This window comes from Alligator mississippiensis, chromosome 3 (assembly GCF_030867095.1).
Source record: "Alligator mississippiensis isolate rAllMis1 chromosome 3, rAllMis1, whole genome shotgun sequence".
NCBI lineage: Eukaryota > Metazoa > Chordata > Crocodylia > Alligatoridae > Alligator > Alligator mississippiensis.
Window position 1 is genome coordinate 115,676,163 of NC_081826.1, and position 19,644 is coordinate 115,695,806.

Genomic DNA, 19,644 nt, shown 5'->3' on the forward strand with positions numbered 1-19,644 from the left:
AGAAGCCTACCCATGCATACATGCTGATTCCATCACTGTAGCAAAGAAATTGCTCAAAGAATTCATCCCTAGATTTGGATTGCCCCTCACAATAGATAGCGACTGAGGCACCCATTTCACAGAACAGATAATAAAAAAAATCTGCCAAGCACTCAGCATACAGCAACAACCTACACTGTAGTTATCATCCACAATCAAATGGTGCTGTAGAACGTAAAAACTCTGATTTGAAAATGTGCATTTCGAAAATTTGTGCTGAAACAGGCCTCAAATGGCCTGATGCACTGCCCATTGCTCTTATGCACATTAGGAACACTGTTAACAGAAAACATGGCCTAACCTCTTATGAAATACTCATGGCACGACCCAGGAGGATGCCAGCTACACCACCTGTTGCCCCACACCAAACAGACCTACAATTAACTGACGAAACTGTACTAAATTATTGCAAGGCATTAATGAAGTATGCCAGGTCAGTTCATTCACAAGTCCAAGAAGCTTTACCGCAACCACCGGATGTTCCCTGTCACAACCTCGAATCAGGAGATTGAGTCTACGTAAAGATCTATCAACGGAAAAATGCACTTCAACCCAGATGGAAAGGACCTTTCCAGGTACTTCTGACCATTAATTCTGCTGTTCGTTGCCAAGGTCACCAAACGTGGACTCACGCCTTGCACTGCAAGAAGGTATCACCTCCATTGGACCCCGAAGCAGCTGAATTCTAACCAAGGTTGAGATCTTTCCCTGAGGCAAAGACCCTCAGGACCTCACTCAGGCAAGTGAGGAGCATCAGGGTGCAAGTGCTAGTAACCTCTCCCCTGAACCCAACACCTCAGCCCAGCCGGATTCATCAGTTGAAGAATGAAGATATCATCTCCGGCCTCGAAGAAAGTGAATGGCTCTGTACAGTAGAACAGATAAAGGAAAGTGTTTGTTCTTTGTAACTTCTCTGCAACTGCAGAAAAACCCAAACAAAGTTGTATTCTGTGCACTTCATTAGTCCCATAAGTTTTCATGTCTTTCCAGACATATGTACACTCTTTTCTATGAATGCATGTTTTACATAGACTTCAGAGTGAGAAGACATATTTTAACTAGGGGTGCACCAATAGAGATTTTTTGGGCTGAAACCAATGGCTGATTTTTAAGGAGCCATATTGGTCGATGCTGATCCAATTCCGATATGCAGCTGGGCAGCTTGGAGACCAGCATTGGGCTGGTAAATCTGTTATGGGGGATGGGGTGTGGGGGGGACAGATCAAGGCCTCCCCATGAAGGAGCGAGTGGGGCTGGGGCAGGCACTGCTCAGCCGGGGTGGGGCGGGGCACAGGACAGAGCCAAGAGCAGCTCAAGGGGGCGCAGGGAGGGGTGAGTGTATCCCACTGCTGTGCACACCCTGGGAGGGCACCGAGGGTGTGTGCCCTGGATCTGTGTGGGGCAGGGCACACTGCCACTGAGGGCTAGGGCTGGGACTGGGGGTGGTGCTGGGCTCTTCCCAGTAGGGGGGCTGGGCTGGTCTCTGCAACTGCTTCGCTCACCGCAGCCTTGAAGATAGCAAAAAGTATGTACAACTCTGATTTCCAGGTGCAAGAAGGAGGTTTGTGAACTAACCTCGCCTCCTCCATAAGTTCTCATCCTGATTACAGCAAAGAAGTAATGAAGTAATGTTTATAGCCGCTTTTCATGCTAATTTCACTATATGATCACGTGAGTTGTAAGCGACTGTTAAAAAGTATATAAGCCTCCTGATTTTGCTCTTGGGGGGAACCCCTTTCAAGTGCTTGGGAAATCCATGTCACTTTGGAGTCCCCCCTACAGCTGTAGTTTCTTTTGAATAAAAGCTTCTGCTGACCTTACCCAAAAGTATGCTGCATGTGTTTCCACAACACACAACCTCTATTAAAATTCATAACACCCTTTCTATGTAGCATATACAAAACACCTGATTATAACTGTACCGTAATAAAGACTTTGGGATTGGAAATATTTGAATTCCAGTTTATATTCCAATCTATCAATACAACCGTCTCTACTACTATTATCATATATTAATCATGCCATAGAGTCTATTAAAGGGGTTGAAATTCTCCTTTTAAGGGGGTTTATAATTTGTTAATACATAAATTGGCTGAGCTTTCCAACATGTGCATGGCAAATCCTTTTGGCTGGGTTTAACTTAAAAGAGAGCATTGTGTAAGATACCTTCACTGTTTACATTTTTTATTTATGCCTGTAACCCATTTTTGCAATAAACTCATTATTAAGGACCAATATTATGGGTAAGATATAATTGTTCAGCACACAGCTGCTGCTTCTGCTAAGATCCAGACACTGTCCCTATGCTCTTTACTACTTTTTTTTCCAAAATGGGATCTTTCACCAGTGACTTATTCATGAAACTTAGTGATGTAGAAAGGAAACCAGAAAGGTCCCAGATAGGGTATAAATAGGATGTCCTTTATTTTGAACCCATTATTTTTAGTTAGGGTACAATATAACTACGTGGGAAGAAAAATATATATCTTTTTTTCTTATTGCCCAGACTTAGTACTTATAATATCTGGGAAAACAGTTTACTTCATTAATTAAGGCTCTTTGGGGCTTATGAAAGATTTATGAGCAAATCCACACATTCTTAAATGTATTTGTTGTTGAAATGCATTCATCATTGATGTTCGATTATATTTTACATATAGAAGTAATATATTTAGAGCTCTTCTCAATCACGCATAGATCACTGTGACTATTTGATACTGACTGTTGGGAGTTCGACTTGTGTTGGTTAATTATAATTGGTCACTTAAATGTCACACATTACTGGCTCTGTTTATTTACTGGATTAATGTATTCTCTTTAGGGCTGGTTCTGCCACCCTATTCCCTAGTAGCAACTTATTCAGTAAGCAGAATCAATGAAATTCAGCTGACAATACAGAGCATAAGCTAGATGCATAAGCTACGGAAGTCTCTGAGTGCTCTTTTCCCTGTAGTATAACTACATGGGACCCCTCAATATTAGATTAACATACCAGAGTCAGTACCCAGTTTCTTTCAGTTGATATAAAGAAACAAACAAAATATCATCAATGCTGAAGTAAGAATGCATCATAGTTGCAAAACCAAGGCACGGACATTTGTTTAGTACAGTTATTTTTAGCATAGCTGTATATTCATATTAATATTCAGGAGGGACCCTGAAGAGCAGCAGCTATAGAACTCCTTTTCTCATGGCTATTGGTTAATTGTTTACTATAAATCAACTTTGGCTGATTTATTCTCTTGCTAGTGCATTGCTTGGTGCAATGTTTGGGCATGGATCCACACATGCAGAAGTTGAAAGGCTTTTAATAAAAAAGATGTTTAACAGTGACTATGCAGGCATGATCTCTGTTCATACAATTCCAAAACAGACCACAGGTGAGCCACATGCCATGCTTTTCTTAAACCGGATTTATTGTCAAACCATGTGTAACACTGTGATGACATCTAGCTTATCTACCTTTCCTAGGCCCTGAATTATTACTTATTCCTATTTGTTTGTGGGCTTTCAGGTAAAAGCTGCATCAGAATTTCCTGAACTGCTCAACAGTTCTCTATCCACTGAGGCCCTCGTTTTTTACACTGAATCTTTCTCTGCTGCTTGATTATTTTTGCTCATTATTAACTGATCATCAAGATATGATTCTGAATAACTAGAACATTAGAATTAAAGTATATAAAAAACTGACAAAATATGCCTTGTACGTCTATCATTTGCTGTCTTGTTAAAATTTCATATGCGGTTTTATTCCAGTATATCCTACTGACTAAATACAGTAGAATGCAGTAACATCCATCTATCTATATTTCTATCTTGTTTTCTATCCATTTATCACTATCGCCATTTTTCTGTTTTTAATTACTAAGATATTCATCATGAATGTTTTTTCTTCCAAACAATAATTTGTAATAACTGAAATACCCTGAAAACAAGAGTGGAATACCTTGTTACCTATAACTGAATCTAAGAAAAAAAGAGCACATGATCTGTTTTGGTTTTTTTAAATGTTTATATTCTTGGTGCTTCACACTATGTGCAAAAAAAAAGAGTGAAAAATGAACAAGTCATGGATTTTCAGTGCTCTAATGACTTATACTAATGTATTCCTTCATCTAAATACAGATTTCTATTTAAAATTCAGTATGCAGTGGTATTATGAATTCCAGTTTAATAGATTCCAAATAATTGCCCTTTAGAAACGATGAATAGCTGTTTAAAGCCACTGATAGGAATATACTATTCCTCTCCTAACAATGGGCTTTCCACATTAACTGTGTCATATATGTCTGAAATTAGTTTATTATTTTTTTTATTGATATGCTAAGCATAGACTCATGGCAGGTGGCAAATAATCCCTTACTCCAATACTAACCTGCCCAAAAAAGTCTTTTTTACTATTCTTGTGAGGGACAAAAGAGAGAGAGAGAGAGAGAGATAAGAAGATAGTATTTTACATTGAAGCCAGGCCACTGAAATGCAGATGATGCCACTGTCTCTTGTACTCGGTTTTTCAGATTTTCTGGCATAAAAAGAAGATGTAAGATTGAATTAATGACCACATTTTGTAAACTCTACATTCAAGAAGCTTTCTGAAGGCTGTTCATACTGTCTCCAAATGTCCTTTAAAACCCATTCTAGACTCGTTCTTCTGTTTAAGAGATGAACATCCAGAAGTATTGAAATTAAAAATACATTATTAATTTATTCAACATGAGACTGGCAAAAATTTCACTTAACAAAGTAGATTACTTCTTTATAAAATAATAACATCTTGGAAAGCCTAAAACAAAAGAGATTCAATGCAGCTACAATTGAATATGTATTTGTGTATGCAATTTGATATAGTAGGTTTCTGAATGCCTATGTGAGCTGTGTGCTAACCATATTGTATATGATGATATGCATCTCTCAGGGAAAATATATATACTGCCATGCATCTTTTAGCAAAATACATTCACTGCTTTTTACAAAGAAAACATTTGTTTTTTAAGTGAAGCAAGACACAAGAAATCCACAGAAAATACTTGTTTCTCTTGTCAGTGGTTTTGCCAGCCATTTGAAAATGCAAAATTTATCACAAAGTGCTATGGAACTGACTTCCCACCACCAAATGGCTGGCTGTTTCCAAGTTCTTAGACTATCAGCAGAGGTACGCTACCTGCTGTGTGAAAAATAAACTCATGTAGAAGTTACATTATGTTCAGCATTTATAATAGTTTCTGTCCCTTGTTATGTACTTTGAAATGGAATTCTAGTTAATAGGTAATCCTAAGCAAAAATACTATAACTTATATTACCATATATATTTTGTTACATATGCAGTAAAGGGAATCACTATAGATAGTGTGTGTGATTGTGTTTGTGTGTGTGCATGTGTGTGCACACACATATATGCGCATACATACACGTACACATGTGGATAATCAATATTACTAAATAGCTAGATTGCTATTTTATATGCACAGTGCACAGAAAAAACAGATTTTCAGAACTTATTGCAGTGCATGCCATCAACCCAGATGTCTGTTACCTAGGAATATGTGTGCCATTTTCATTGTTTACTTCAGCAAACAGCACAAGCACAATCTCTCCAGTTATTCCTAGAGGTCTGAGTTTAAAAATTATGTGTCCCTTCTCTATCTTATCTTTCCTACCTCACAGCAAACTGTGGAAGCAGCAGATTTTTTTTTCTTTTCATTCCCCCTTCTCCTCTCCCAAAACTTAAGAACCCCTCAAGATGTCCTTAAAAAAGGAGTTAAAGCAGTTGTATCTCTTTAGCTTACTTGGGTCTATAATCCTTGGCTCTAGTCTCTTTAGCCTTTTCATTTCTTTATAAGAGCAGGGCAGTTACCCGCTTCTCAAGGCCTTTTCTTTCTGCCTCTAGGGTAGGCTGCCTTCTCCACACACCACTGGTACCCAGAAAAGAATGACTCTTCTGTTTGTCCGACTGCCTGCATATTGCATCCATTGCTCCATTCAGCCTGCCTTTTCAGGTCTGTTAGCTGCTGTACAACTTAGCTTTTGTGCTCTAATGCCAGGGGTTTTCTGAAGCCAGACGCTTTTTGAAAAGAGGGTATATTTGCATAAACAATACCATGTGAGGAGGTCTGCTGGAAACAAAATCAAAATTCAGTCAAGCAAATCTTCCTGATCAACCCATTTCTTACAACCAACACCTCCTATCATTACCATCTGTGTACTAAATTATGGCTGAAAATTTGTGCAGGTTTTTTATTTTTTTTTTGCTTGCTCTGTGTCCAACTTTATCAAATCAGCTCCCGTATATTTTGTTTTCCAATTTAGTCTGAACAAAGACCATCAACAGAATTTGGTATATTGAATGATGAAAATATGGTGCCTTAAATAAGGAACAGGAGGCCAGCCATGCATCAGCTAGCTTGCATCTCAGATTGGATTTGTACAGAAGGCTCATCAAAATGCACATCAGAAAAAGATCTGCCCATCAGCTTGCTGAGATTGCAGGTCAGTGATGGCTGGGCTGCTTTATCAGAACAGACCAGGGAAAGGAGGCTTACTTACCACTGTGGGTGGTAATTGAAGGAAGCATTGAAGAAACATATACGTTTACAACAAACCTGTGCTACTTTCAAATACTGTTGAGCTTTTCTGTGTGTGCATGAGTGTGCATGTGTGTTTTATAAATATGCAAATAAGGTGATCAGCCATACATGCGTATGTACACATGAACATGATATATCATGTCTGCTCTATGTGTATTTGTCTAGACACATGAAACACTGAGTATACCTTCTCTGCATAATAAAAGAGAAACAAGGATAACTTCAGAAAAAAGCATACAGAACAAAAGTAACCATAGGGGAGAGAGAAGAAGAAGAACACAAATTAATAAACATTGTTATAATGTCCCAATTATTTGAATGTTTATCTAGTTCAGTAAGAAACATCCAACCCTTTCTTTTAAAATGCATTAAAATAATATTAAAATTGCATAAGTAAGTAATCACAAATAAGGAAATGGTGACATTAAGATTATATGTCCAATTCTAATCTGGTTCTTTTGCATACATATTGTAATACAGTTGAATCATATAGCTCTATAATTTTTTTCCTACTGCATTGGACTTACATCATTTACCTTGTGCTGCTTTCAACTTGCACTCTATGCATGATAGATAAATAAAGACTATGAAAACTATTAATATACAAGATGCATGATGAATGAGGAAAAAGCGTTTCTTTTGGATCTATCGCACTGGACACTGCCCACTTTGTAAACCCTAGTGCCATGTTGTGTGGGCTACAAACTACTCTATAGTGATAGCTACTAGGCCCATGTGAAGTGGCTAGTATTTGCTTTGGATTCAGATTTGGCCGATTCGGGGGACAGTGATTGGATTCGGTGATTTGAATCATTGTCCTGAATCAGATTCAGCTGAATCTGATTCGGAGATTCAGTCACCACCAAATTGGCTGAATCTGCAAATTGGCCCCATCCCCCACCTGCTCTCCCAGGCCCATCAGTGGCTGCCCCACCTGGCCCCAGCTCCTGGCTCTTTGGGAAAACAAAGCCCAGCACTTACCGGTTGCTGCCAGGCGGGGGGGGGGTGATCCCTGCTGCCCCCCACTGCCCCGTGATGTGTGGGGGGTCTGTCATGAGTCCTCATCCCCCATCCACTCTCGCAGTCCCAGCTCCCGGCTCTTTAAAAAAGAAAATCCCCCAGTCACCAGCTGCTGCCTGGCAGGGACGTGATTCCCATTGCCCCACACCACGTTCCCTCCCCCCTCCTCCAGCCCCCTACTTACCAGCATAGAGTCTGGGTCCAGCTCCCTGTGGCAGCCAACAGGGACTGCCCAAATCTCTGAAGCTCACTGAATCTTTTCCAAAATGATTCAGAGAGCTTCAAATCAATTTGGACCTTTTACTTGGTCTCCTGATTTGATTTGGATTTAGAGATTCGGCTGCCGAATCAAGCCAAATCTCCTCCAAATCAAATCAGCACCCAAAGCTTTGCACAGCCCTAATAGCTACCTCCCTGGGTAAAAAAATACACACACAACTTTTGTTAGCTGCATTAGAGATGCTATTACATATCTCAGGTTATCATGTTTTTAATTTCTACTTTGTTGTCTATAATAAACCTCTTATATTGAGATTAAAAGTATGTCATAGATTCATAGATGCTAGGGTTGAAAGGGACCTCAACAGATCAACAAGTCTGACCCCCTGCTTTGGGCAGGAAAGAGGGCTGGGTTTCAGATGACCCCAGCCAGATGCCTGTCCAGCCTTCTCTGAAAGACCCCCAAGGTAGGGGAGAGCACCACCTCCCTTGGAAGCCATTCCAAATTTTGGCCACCCTGACCATGAAAAAGTTCTTCCTGATGTCCAGCCTAAATCAATAATAAATCATGTCCAGTGCCTATTATTCAAAGTTTCATTGATGTTGGCTTATAATATAGGCAAATGCATTGAGAGAGGGGGAAAGAGAAAGAGAATCATAATGGATACAGAGCAATGCATTGCTTGGCTAACAGAAGTCAAGAATTATTACTGGAATACATACCAAAAAAAGTGACTTGTGTATTCTAAGATCTGCAAAATCAATATATCAGAGCTCCATACAAAAGTCTGGTTTTAGTTAATTTGTGATAAGGGACAGAGTTTTCTTAGCCATAATATCCCATTGAATTGCATTAGCTACTCTGACTATGCATAAAAGAAATGTTTGACAGCATATTGCTAGAGCTGGACTTTTGCAATGCCTATATAAGAGCTACAAACATCTTAAACAGAGGGAAATATACTTGTGGTTAAGGAGCTGGGATACAAACAGATATCTTGTTTGTCTTGGGATCAGCTGTGCCAGGACGTGTCCCAGCACAGCTGATTCACTTGATTGGTGTCTACAGAAATCCACAGGGCCGTTGTCCTGTGGGGTCAGGCCTCTGCTGGTCCTGAAGCTTCAGGGGTGCAATCCTGTGGGACAACAGCCAAGGGTACCCCACCATTCCCCTGCCTACACATGCATGCCATGATATATACACTGTGAGATCCCCTGTGGGGTGTTGCCCCCTCTGCACTTGGACAGACATGCTCAGATTTGTGTGCTGTAGGAATACTCTGCAAAGCGGGTGTCTCTCCTCTGTATTTGCAGGTGTGTGTCCTGGGAATTCCCCCACGTGGGGGTTCCCAAAGCATACAGAATTGGGTCCCTGAAGCCCTGGGAGCACCTGCACAGGGCAGCTAGAGAGTGTAGGCAGTCCCAGTCTGCCCGCATTCTCCTGCCATAAGCAAATAGACATTGGCTGCAAAAGGCAGTACAAACTATGAGTAGGAATTGTCGCACCCACAAATGTAGGCATCTGCGGTATGACAAAAGGCTATGACATCTGTTTTCTCAGGTTTTGTGCCACCATAAAAATTCTTACAGCAGTACGAAGGCAACATCTGTTTGCACCCTTGGAGACTACATCAACATAAAAGGAGAGGTAGCTGGAAGTTTCCTTCTTACTCATAGGTCAATATTTTGATTACCAAGTCATGACCTTGAATTCCTTTTTAAAATTAATCTTTAAGAGGAATGATGAAGAATAACACATGAAAGAAGACTGAGTAGTCAGTAGGAAGGAAATTACTAGACACATTCTACAACTGTTACTTCACAAAAAAGTAATGCAATAGTTGCAAAGGTTCAATACAAACATCTTATATGAGCTGGGTAACTCCAGTCAGAGAAAAGGGAACAGAGGTGGTGAGGGACAGAAGTAGATCTTGAAATAGGTGATGAATACCATGGATGCCTAAGCATCTAAACGAAATGAATTGTTAGCTTCAGTGTGGTTCCTAGTGAACAGGTGTCCATGAAATAAACATTAACGTTAACATTACATTTCATGATCTGGCAATGAGCAACACACTGAAGGTTGTCTATCATGTAACAGAGCTCCACTGAAGAAGCTGATGTCAACTGTGCTCTTCACAGTCACAATGATTCAGTACTCATTGCAGAATCAGGGCCTTATTTGAAAGCACTATTGGCAGCCTGAGCAGAGGCCAAACACTGGAAGCCTTCTCCCAAGCTGTGAATGCCAACAGAAAAGTTCTCCTTCACTGCAGTGGATCAGAGTGAACTCAGAAATGGATATGGAGAGTAAACTAAATACTTCTCACAACAGAGAGTTCCAGTCATGGTTGAGCTGTATAAATAGGCCAACACTGTGCAAGCTTGCATTTCTGCTGCCAATGCACTTTTCTTAGACAAAAAATTATGTCAAATTGGCTTTTCTTAAGAGTATTAACTTTCTCTGTGTGTTTTTTTAATGTTAAAATTAACGTTATGTCTAGCAGCTCAGAAGGGACAGAGCTTTCAAAACTAAGCTTAGAATTATGAGACTGATAGCTTTTAGCAATTAACAATTATGCATCCAGGGGTTAATAGGTTCCACATAGCCAGTGTGTACATTAATCTGTAGGTTAATCTTGCTGCTTTCCTGAGGATTTTCATTACAACCTTTTTTCCCCTGAAAAAATGAAATCCATAGAAGAAATGATCACATTTCTGTAAGAAAGACAGGTTGATAAGCATTAGCTGTGTGCTTATTAGAGTACAACTAAAATGGGGGAGAAGGGGAAGCTCCATGTGGTATACAGACTGTGTATTTAATGGAGTCTAAAGGCAAGGTGGGGGAGGAGAGCCTGCATGACTGGATTCCTGTAATCCTCATAACTTGAAAATCAATAAGATAAATGGAGGAGAACTGAACAGCTAGTGGCCTCAGCTCTGATGATTCCAGGATAAATCCCTTTTAATAAACATGAAACTGCAGCAGACCAGAAACTCTGAGTTCCAGTTCTGATTTGAAAATGTTTACCTCTGTATCTGCCATATTTCTTGTGTTTTTTCTTCTTTTCTCTCTCTCTCTCTCTTTAATTTTTATGTCCCTGGCTATCCATTCAGCTGAGTGTTTTCTGCATTTCTTCACAAAGATGATGAAGTAGATATATAATTCTGCTTTGTAATATCTCTGAAGAAAGCTTAAAGGGGGAAAAAAATCTGTCATCCTATAATCATCTTGTTCATGCTTAAAACATACTATTGTATTTTGGGGAAATTCAAATTTGTGAAACAGACAGTCGGAAAAAAGGAGGAAAATGTCACTTACAGAAAGCTGCTTTCAGGGGGAAACTTTTTTTTACAGCATTTCAGGTGAGGGTCATGACAAAGGAATTGTTTAAAAAAATGAAGCAAACAGCACATTTTCCACAGCATTAGCAGTCCTTGGCTAGTTAATCCATCAGAATTGGGATTTGACAAGGCTTGTTTTTTATAATAAATGTTTGATTAATTTGCACGTTTCTAAATTATAACAACAGGAATTTGGAAGTTCGAGATTTAATACCATGGCTTCCCTTGATATACACAGAGGGAAAACAATACATTTGGATCTCTCATTTATTTTCCAATTAACCGTTCTTTATCCATGCATTAATATTACAGACATCTCAGGAATAATTAAAACAGATAAGCAATTTATAAAAATCTTCACATTTCATGCTAATTATCATAATGTAATGTTACATTTCTATTAGCAGCTTTTGTTTCCTCCCCCACAACCTTTGCTTTTCAGAACCCTTGGGCCTTTACCAGTCAGTATGTTATAAATCTTTGTTAAAACACGACAAGAAGCTAAGAAGCTTGAGACCAAGAGAATTGGACAATGATGAAGCTTTCCTTTCTTTACCAGCTTTCCTGACAGCCAAGCTGTCATCAAATCCATAGCCAAAGATGGTTTCCATAACTTCCTACTGTGAAAGCTAAAAGGGTTTTCCACATACAGGGGTGCAAGTGAGAGATGTGAAAGAGCAGAGCCAAAGCAACAGTAAGCATGAGACTTTGCTACTCAGAGTTTTCTAGGGAGATTGGACATAGGAACTGAAGGGACCTCTTGGATTAAGTCCACCTGCAAACTCACAGGCAACCATCTCTTATTAATTTATCAAACACTATCTTTAAATTAGGATTTTTGCCTCCACTACTTCTATTAGAAGCATAAGTAATAAACAACATTAAGGTCATTCACTTAGGGGATAAATGTAATACCATGTGAGTTAGATAGGCTGTTATACCCGTCAAACAGCAAATTCTATCTACCAAAATAATCAACAATTTGTAAACTGTTTGCAAGCATAAATATTGTGGACTGCTTGTGAACAAGGAAATAAAAACAACTTAACTTTTTTGTGAGGGCCCATATCTGCTATTAATGTACCATGTCAGGTGACACTATGGGGCTCCCAAGTGCCACCTTCCAAATTGACATTAGGGTTGAGACGCAGAGCAAATTCGCCAAGTACAATCTTGCATGAACAAAGCTTTCCTCCTTCCAGTTCAGTAGGAAGCCAAGTTCTACTTGGTATGGGAAGTTATCAACCCAGACATGGATTGAGTCCTGCTCAAATAATCTTTGTACCAGCGAAGCTATACACATACTCAAGCATTTGCAGAATGGGGGCTTAAAGTTAGCTAATATATTATATTGAATGAACAACATGATCTGCTGTACCTGTAATAATAAGGATCACCAATACATATCATTCTGCACTGGTGCTGATCAAGAAAGCCACATGCTCAACCCTAGTACTTTGCCTCTCCCGCCTCTTTCAGCAGCCCACACACAACTGCACCTTGAAACAGTAATTGGTGTTACGATACACATAATGTACCTTCATAGCTTTCAAAAATACATTCATCCAAGCTTTCAGATATAATAAAGTAGTTTAGGTTTCATTCTGTTTTTATTCCTGCACTAGACTTTGATATAAGCCAGTGGAAACTAGGTATAAATAAAAAAAAACTCACTCCAGTGCCAAGTTCTGAAACCCTTCTCTAAATAGAACAATACTCACATAGAGCTGTTCAGCTACTACCCAGTCTATTGATTCAGAGGAACAGCACTTTTTTGTATTACTTAATTTATCTTTATTTATTGTAACATTGATAGCATTCAAACTACATCAGATAATGTACTGGATAAGATACCTTTTTAAAACCTCTTACTCAGAACCTATTGGGACTGTCATGTAATTGAAAACACTTAATGGAATATTTCAGGGAATATTGCCAGGGAATGAACAAGAGAATCACATTACAGTTTAAAATGCCAGACAAAAATCACTTAAAATGATCATAGTTGTGGTTTGAAGAAGGGAAGGATGGGTGTTATAATTTACATACTTTATTCCTTACCTAAATTATTTTCTTTCTTTGTTGCATTTGACAATTCACTCAGCATCTTTTCAGAAGTGTCTGACATTCCTTTTAATTAAGTGGTACAAAGTGACAGGCAACACATTTCTGAAAGACAACTGTCTGCTTTGGGTATGTGGTGAGCCTAAGGGCCTAAACCCCAATTTATTCAGCTTCTCAGGAAGCACTGTCATCCTTGCCAGTGCAAATTCTGTCCAATTACTACAGCGGCATGGAGCAAAATTCTAAAGTCCTAACTTCAGACTCGGTTGTGTAAATCTTACTTATGGTGAGTAATTGCAATATCTAGATCAGTGATTCCCAAAGGGTGTGCAGTGAGAGCGATGCAAGCATGCCACAAGATCCCCCTGTGTGAGGAGATAAGTGCCCTCCTCCCTCATCCAGCACCCTGCACCTGCGCCAGCTACTCCAGTGGCACCTGCAGCTAGTGACTGCCACTGCTGTATAGAGATTAATTCTTTGCTTAAGGAAGATGGATTTGGTGTAATTTTTAACAGTACATCTCAGCAATGGAATGATTTCCTCTGGCAGGGGAATGGAATAGGTTATATGTTTTTTATACACACACCCACATGCATGCACACCCACCCCTTTTCATGTGTAACAGTAAAATGCATGGCCACTTTTAATGCAGAAAAAAGTGCATCTCATGTGTCAGAAGTTTGGGAAACACTGATCTAGGTCGAACATGGCTCAATCCTGAAAGGATGTGACCATCCATAGTTGTACTTCAGCTGAGTACTTAAGCATGACCAAAATGCTCAGGACCTTTCAGGATCCAGATCATATTATGCATTTCATCTATTGCTTTTGAAGCACTTGACAAAACAGCAGTGAGCATCATTATCCCAGTTTTATCAGTAAACTGAGGCACAGAGGGGTAATGGTGACTTAGCCACAGTCACACTGTAAGACACTGGGAAAGCTGGAAATAGCACCCAACTTGCTTGCCCCTGGTTCAGTGTCCCATTCATTCAAGCACTGAAAAATTCCTGCTGAAACCAAATAATCTGGCTGCAAACTGGATCCTTAATCCCTTACTGAAATCAATGGCACTTCTTCATAAGAAGAGGTGCTTCAGGATTGGGTCTTTGGAAAGTGTAAAAATTAACACACCACAAAGAAAAACCTGTTCCATCTCCTAAGAAGAGTCCACATTAAGCCAATCGAAGTAAGGACATTAATTTAAGACTGAAATAAGAAACACATCTATTTCTACTAACATACAGCACCATTATTTTTCCTTAAAGGTGAGGTTTGGTATGGAAAGACCGAGTACAACTCAACTTAAAGTCCATATTTCATTCTCTTGATCAGATTCTTGCAGTTACATTTTCAAACCAGCTCCTATTTGCATACAACATGGGTTTGTTTTTGGGCATTAATATTACTTTAAGATGATATAGATAGATATCACTGTTCCTGAAGTCAGATCTTCATGAGCACAACAGGATGCCAAGCTACAGCCTTAACGCATATTTAACTGGAGGATTGGAGGCTAAATTCAGTAGCATGTAAATTGATGGCTCTTTCTTAATAAATACATAGTGATAACTACCAAGTTTTCTGAGAACTCCTGACCCTTCTTTATGACCTGCCAGTGACGTTGAGATATGATGTTTACCATATTTCTCACATACCACATGCCCCATAAGAAGATATATGATTTGTTTTTTGAAAGTCAGGATGGATTTTAAAAGATCTTGTAGTAAATCGCTGAGTAGCAGCAACTGAGCCTGATCATTATTAGGCTTCCTGTAGATCATGTGCAGATTATTTTCACTTTTGCATGGTAAGTAGCAGAAGCTGCTGTTACCATATTTCTTGCTTACAATGCACAGTACCATTTCCAGCAGCTGTTTAAAAAATAAAAGGTGTGTGTTATATGCAAGAAAATATGGCATATTTATATTAGCTAATACTACCCCTTACAGTAGGTTTCCAGCACTGGACGTTCATAGACTGGTAGTTAGCAACCTTTTTAGACTGAAGGCACCCTTCATTACACTCAAGGCACCCTCTCAGAAAATGCCAGCTCTTAACTTCCACTGTTTTTTTGACTGCAGAAAAATAATACAGCAATTCTTCTGTTGGAAAGAACTCAGGGGGACCACAACAGTTCCAAAATGCTTTTGACATTATGGATTCCTATTTGAAATTTCTGGGTTTATCTTGTGAAGCATGTTTTCACCCCTAAGAGCATTGATATTGCACAGCAACCTGCAGCACGCTTAAAAGGGTCTCACAGCATCCCAGGGTGCCATGGCACCTGCGTTCACAATCGCTTACATATGTGATGAAGTTTCCCACAACCTGTACTTCTTTCTGTGTTCATCCGAGTAAACTAGAACCTTAAATTTGAGAACTGATTTTGCAAGAAGGAAGTAAAAAATGTCAGAATTGTCCATTACTGTGACTTGGTTCATCAACTTGGAGCTCATCATGGAATGGAACTGCAGCAGAACTCCGCTCAGAAATAGCTGAAGGTGGAATAAGACCTCTGGGAAACAGCAACCCTTATACCAGAGTAGAGATCTGTAACAACTCCATTACCAGTAAACCAAGTTCACCTTAGGGAAAGCCTAATAGTTCTGAGGTAGAGGGGTGCTAGTAGTTGAGAAAAAAATCTTCTCTCTCCTGACTACAGAAAACCAACAAGGCCAATTGTCCCAATGGTAAATGCAGATGATCAATACCTCCTTCAGAAAAGGAGACTCTTTAAACTAGATATTGTCTAGAAAAAAGTGATCATTTAGTCCACAAGAAAACAACACTTTATGAAAATAACCTTGTCAATCACTGTTCTGTCATTACCCCCTGCCCTCTCCTAAGCAAAATCATCAGCAAAAGCTAACAACAAGTGACATCTGCTGACATCTTGGACCCCTCACAGAGTTTGGACCAAGATACAGCATAGAGATTGCCCTGGCAGTAGTGATAAATGTCTTCCTTATAGCTATGGATCAAAGCCCAAATCTCTCAGCAGCCATTGTCATCAATACTAATGACCCTTTCTTTTTTCCAAAACCTAGCTGGGGTAGGTGGGGCATTGCCTTTGAGAGAATGGTCTATAGTTGCCCCATTATCTGAGGTGATAAACGTGCACAGGAGACAGCAATAGGCAATCAACTTAGGTGATTTTACCACAGTTTCACATACCCATTGTGAGAAAGGAGTTTCAAAGCTACACATGCAGTGTTGCTTGCCAATAGACACAGATTGTTTAACAGTCACCTCCAGGCAGTAAAACTGGCTGCCAGTTCAAGTGCCAGGTAATTTTATAGGGTAATTATTAACCTTACCAAAGTTATTACAGGCTAGTTACTGGGAGACTTGTGAAGTGTGAATTATCACTATCGGTCTGAATGGGAGAGATAGCTAATCCCCTCAAACATTTTATTTTGAGCTGCAGATTATCCCTGTTTTAGATACTAGAAATAATTCTTAGAAAGGATCAAATCACAAACAATGTTAACAGTTATGAGAGAATTTACAAGTGCTTGTGCTCACATGTGCTCTCTCCTCCGCCTGCTTTATTTTTTTTTTACAACAGTGAAAATTTACAGCTGCCCCAATCTTCTCTGGCATTAGCTTGTGCTTTATTCAGTATTCAATGACAACGAAGTGTGACCCTGTAAGGGATATACTTTGAAATGTCTTTTGCAGCACTGCTTCTAAGCATAATAGTAAAATCTACCACATTTTCATTAGATAATACCAGCTAATCTAAAAACGAGCACAACCACCCCCATGCCCCTTTATTTCCTCTTGATGCAACCTAGTTTCTTCAGCCCCACATTAGAATCCACTCTGCATGTCTGTACTCCTCAAGGAGTAGGGAACGGCTACTATACTGAATTCCCCCTGTCTTAATTATCACTTTGATCCTGGAGGGCCTGCCCCTGAGCCTACTTTCCTAATACATCCAAGCACCACCCCCAAAACTGCACAATTCCATGGTCTCTGCAACAAAAGTGAGCGAATATGCTGCAGTGGCAATTTGCCTAGGGGAAACACCAGGCACACGTTGTCATCTGAAACAACAGGGCTAGGGGCAGAAGTTACACATAAACTGGTTTCAGTCATCAGAAACTAGTTTAAATCTGTAACAGAACAGAAATTCAGTGCACGTAAACCAGTTTCAAAATGGCTGAAACTGGTTTAAGATAAACCTGGTTGAACTGATTTGAGTCAAACCAGTTTATGAAACTTCTGTCCTGGGCTTTTTGACTGTTTGTACTTAGCCCAGTTGTTTACAAAGGAGGCTAAAGAGGCTTTGCAGTAGAGTCCCAATGTTGGAGGGCTTCCTTTGTATCCTGAGGAACAGAAAAGGAAAAAATTATTAGCTCTAATATTTTCTACCATACTATGCTCTATGCCTTGCTATCCCTTCAGCCTTGCCCTATGACACAGTCCCCAAGATATGGCTTGCTTGCTCTCTTTTTCCTTCTCATTCATAACCACATTTTTCTTGACTGTACGGATTGTTTTAACTGACTGCAACTGGAGGTCCTGGGTAGATTATATACAGAGCCATAAATGCATGCAGAAGTATCTTAGTTCGTACCTCCTGATTTGGGTAAGTCCCTGAGCATAGGCAAGAACACCTAAATTAAGTACTAAATTAAATTTGAACACTTCTCTTAATAGTGCTGGCCAGTTTCTTTTTGCATTTCACCTCTTCTTTCATGCTTCTTTCGTGCTGGCAATACAGATGTCATTCATTCAGAAAAAAGGAAGAAAATGCTCTTTGAGTGCCTGTACCAGGGTGCCTTCCCAGGGCCGGTTTGATGTCAGCCCGCCCACCTGTCTCTGAGCTAACCACCCACCTCTCTCGCCTGCTGTGCCTTGTTGATAAATAATTACAATGTTATTCAGTGGGAGGCTGCCCATTTTGAACCTCAATGTTAAGGGGCCTATCTGCAGGTCCATTCCACCCCTACACTGCCACCCAAACTTCACAGATGGCATTCCAGGCAGCTAAACTCAGCTGTACCATTCACCCCATTAGCTGTGGTCCCCTCTCTGGGACCTTTGGCTCCCCCCTAGGCCCTGGTCACATCTCAGGCCAGTCAGGATCCCGAGCCTCTTGCTCTCTGGGCATCTCTCATGGTGGACCCCTGGCCCTTCAACCCTTCTCTGGGTCCTGGCCCCAGCATGGGCTAGTCAAGGTACCTCGGGTTAGGTCTAAGCTGCTTGCCTGCTTTTAACCCTCACAACTCCACTGACCAAATGAGCCTCAGGCCTTTCAAGGATCTCACTGGCCTGTGCTTTCCCCAGCCAGGACTGTGTGGGGCCTGGATGTGATTAGGCACCCACTACTCACCTTAAATCATGGAGGTTTGTGGTCCTGACATTACATAGGGCTGCCATGCCACCAGCAGTCCCCCCAGGCCTCCCTACCCTGGCAGGGTGCAGTTTTAGGTCATTCCCAGGACCTGGGGACTCCTCCATCCCCATAGCCCCAGCACATATACCTCCAAGATATTCCTGAGCCTCAGCTCATCTGACTGATGTCTCTCTCTCGCAGCAGGCCAGCAGCCAACTGCTGCTTCACCCTATATAGCCTGGTCTCAAAATAGTCACTGCAATCAAGCACCTGGATGCTGCCCGCTACAACCCTTAAAGTGGCAGGCAACAATAGTGCCCTGCCACAGTGTCCTACCCTTCAGCTGGAGTTTAGCAGCCATCTCTGAGGATGCAAAGAACACTCAGAACTTGGATAAAACTGCAAATTGAGTCAACCCCTCCCAGATACTCAGATGTACTCTAAGTACCAACTGGAGTTCCACCCTACCAAGCTCCACCTGGCCACTTGCACTCCCTGCACTGTTAGGAACATTCCAGGTTTTGTGTACAGATAATAAGATGGTTTCCTGCTGTCAGGATGCAGCAAGGACTTGTATGCACAGCTCCACAATGGAATTAGTCCATGTTGACAGTGCTGCAACTGACAACCCAAACTTAATAAACATAACCATACAGTGAATGTGGGACCTGTGCCTGCTATATGCACATGCTCAGTCACTGCCACAAGAATACCTGGTTTGGTTATTCTACTACTAGATTCAACATAAACATTAGGGGAATGCAAAATGGGCCATATTCGATTTGGATTAGGATTTGGCCCATATCAGGGACAGTGATTCAATTAGTAAATTCAGATCACTGTCACCAATTTGATTTGGCTGAATCTGAAACTGAAGATTCGAGGCTGATTCGGAGAATCAGCAATTAGGCCATAAACACAGCTTTAAATGTTTTTTCTACATCCAGGCATGGCTAGTGAATGCTGCAATGGTGGGGCAGATGGAGCATCCCACAGGAGCATGGGGTGGGGGGGCCCCATGTGGAC

General features: G+C 40.5%; 1 long non-coding RNA gene across 8 annotated transcripts in view; it reads right to left on the reverse strand.

Annotated features, from left to right (window-relative positions):
• Window positions 1-19,644, reverse strand: part of LOC109283890 (uncharacterized) — a 131,471-nt gene that overhangs the window by 52,795 nt on the left and 59,032 nt on the right. For 5 of the 8 annotated variants that reach the window (XR_009460807.1, XR_009460808.1, XR_009460805.1 and 2 more), the window contains one exon: window positions 7,605-7,722. This is a non-coding gene — a long non-coding RNA (uncharacterized LOC109283890). Of the gene's footprint in view, window positions 1-1,526; window positions 4,562-4,585; window positions 6,150-7,604; window positions 7,723-10,893; window positions 11,057-19,644 lie in introns of those variants that run through there. The other 3 variants (XR_009460811.1, XR_009460809.1, XR_009460810.1) reach the window with 3 other exon arrangements.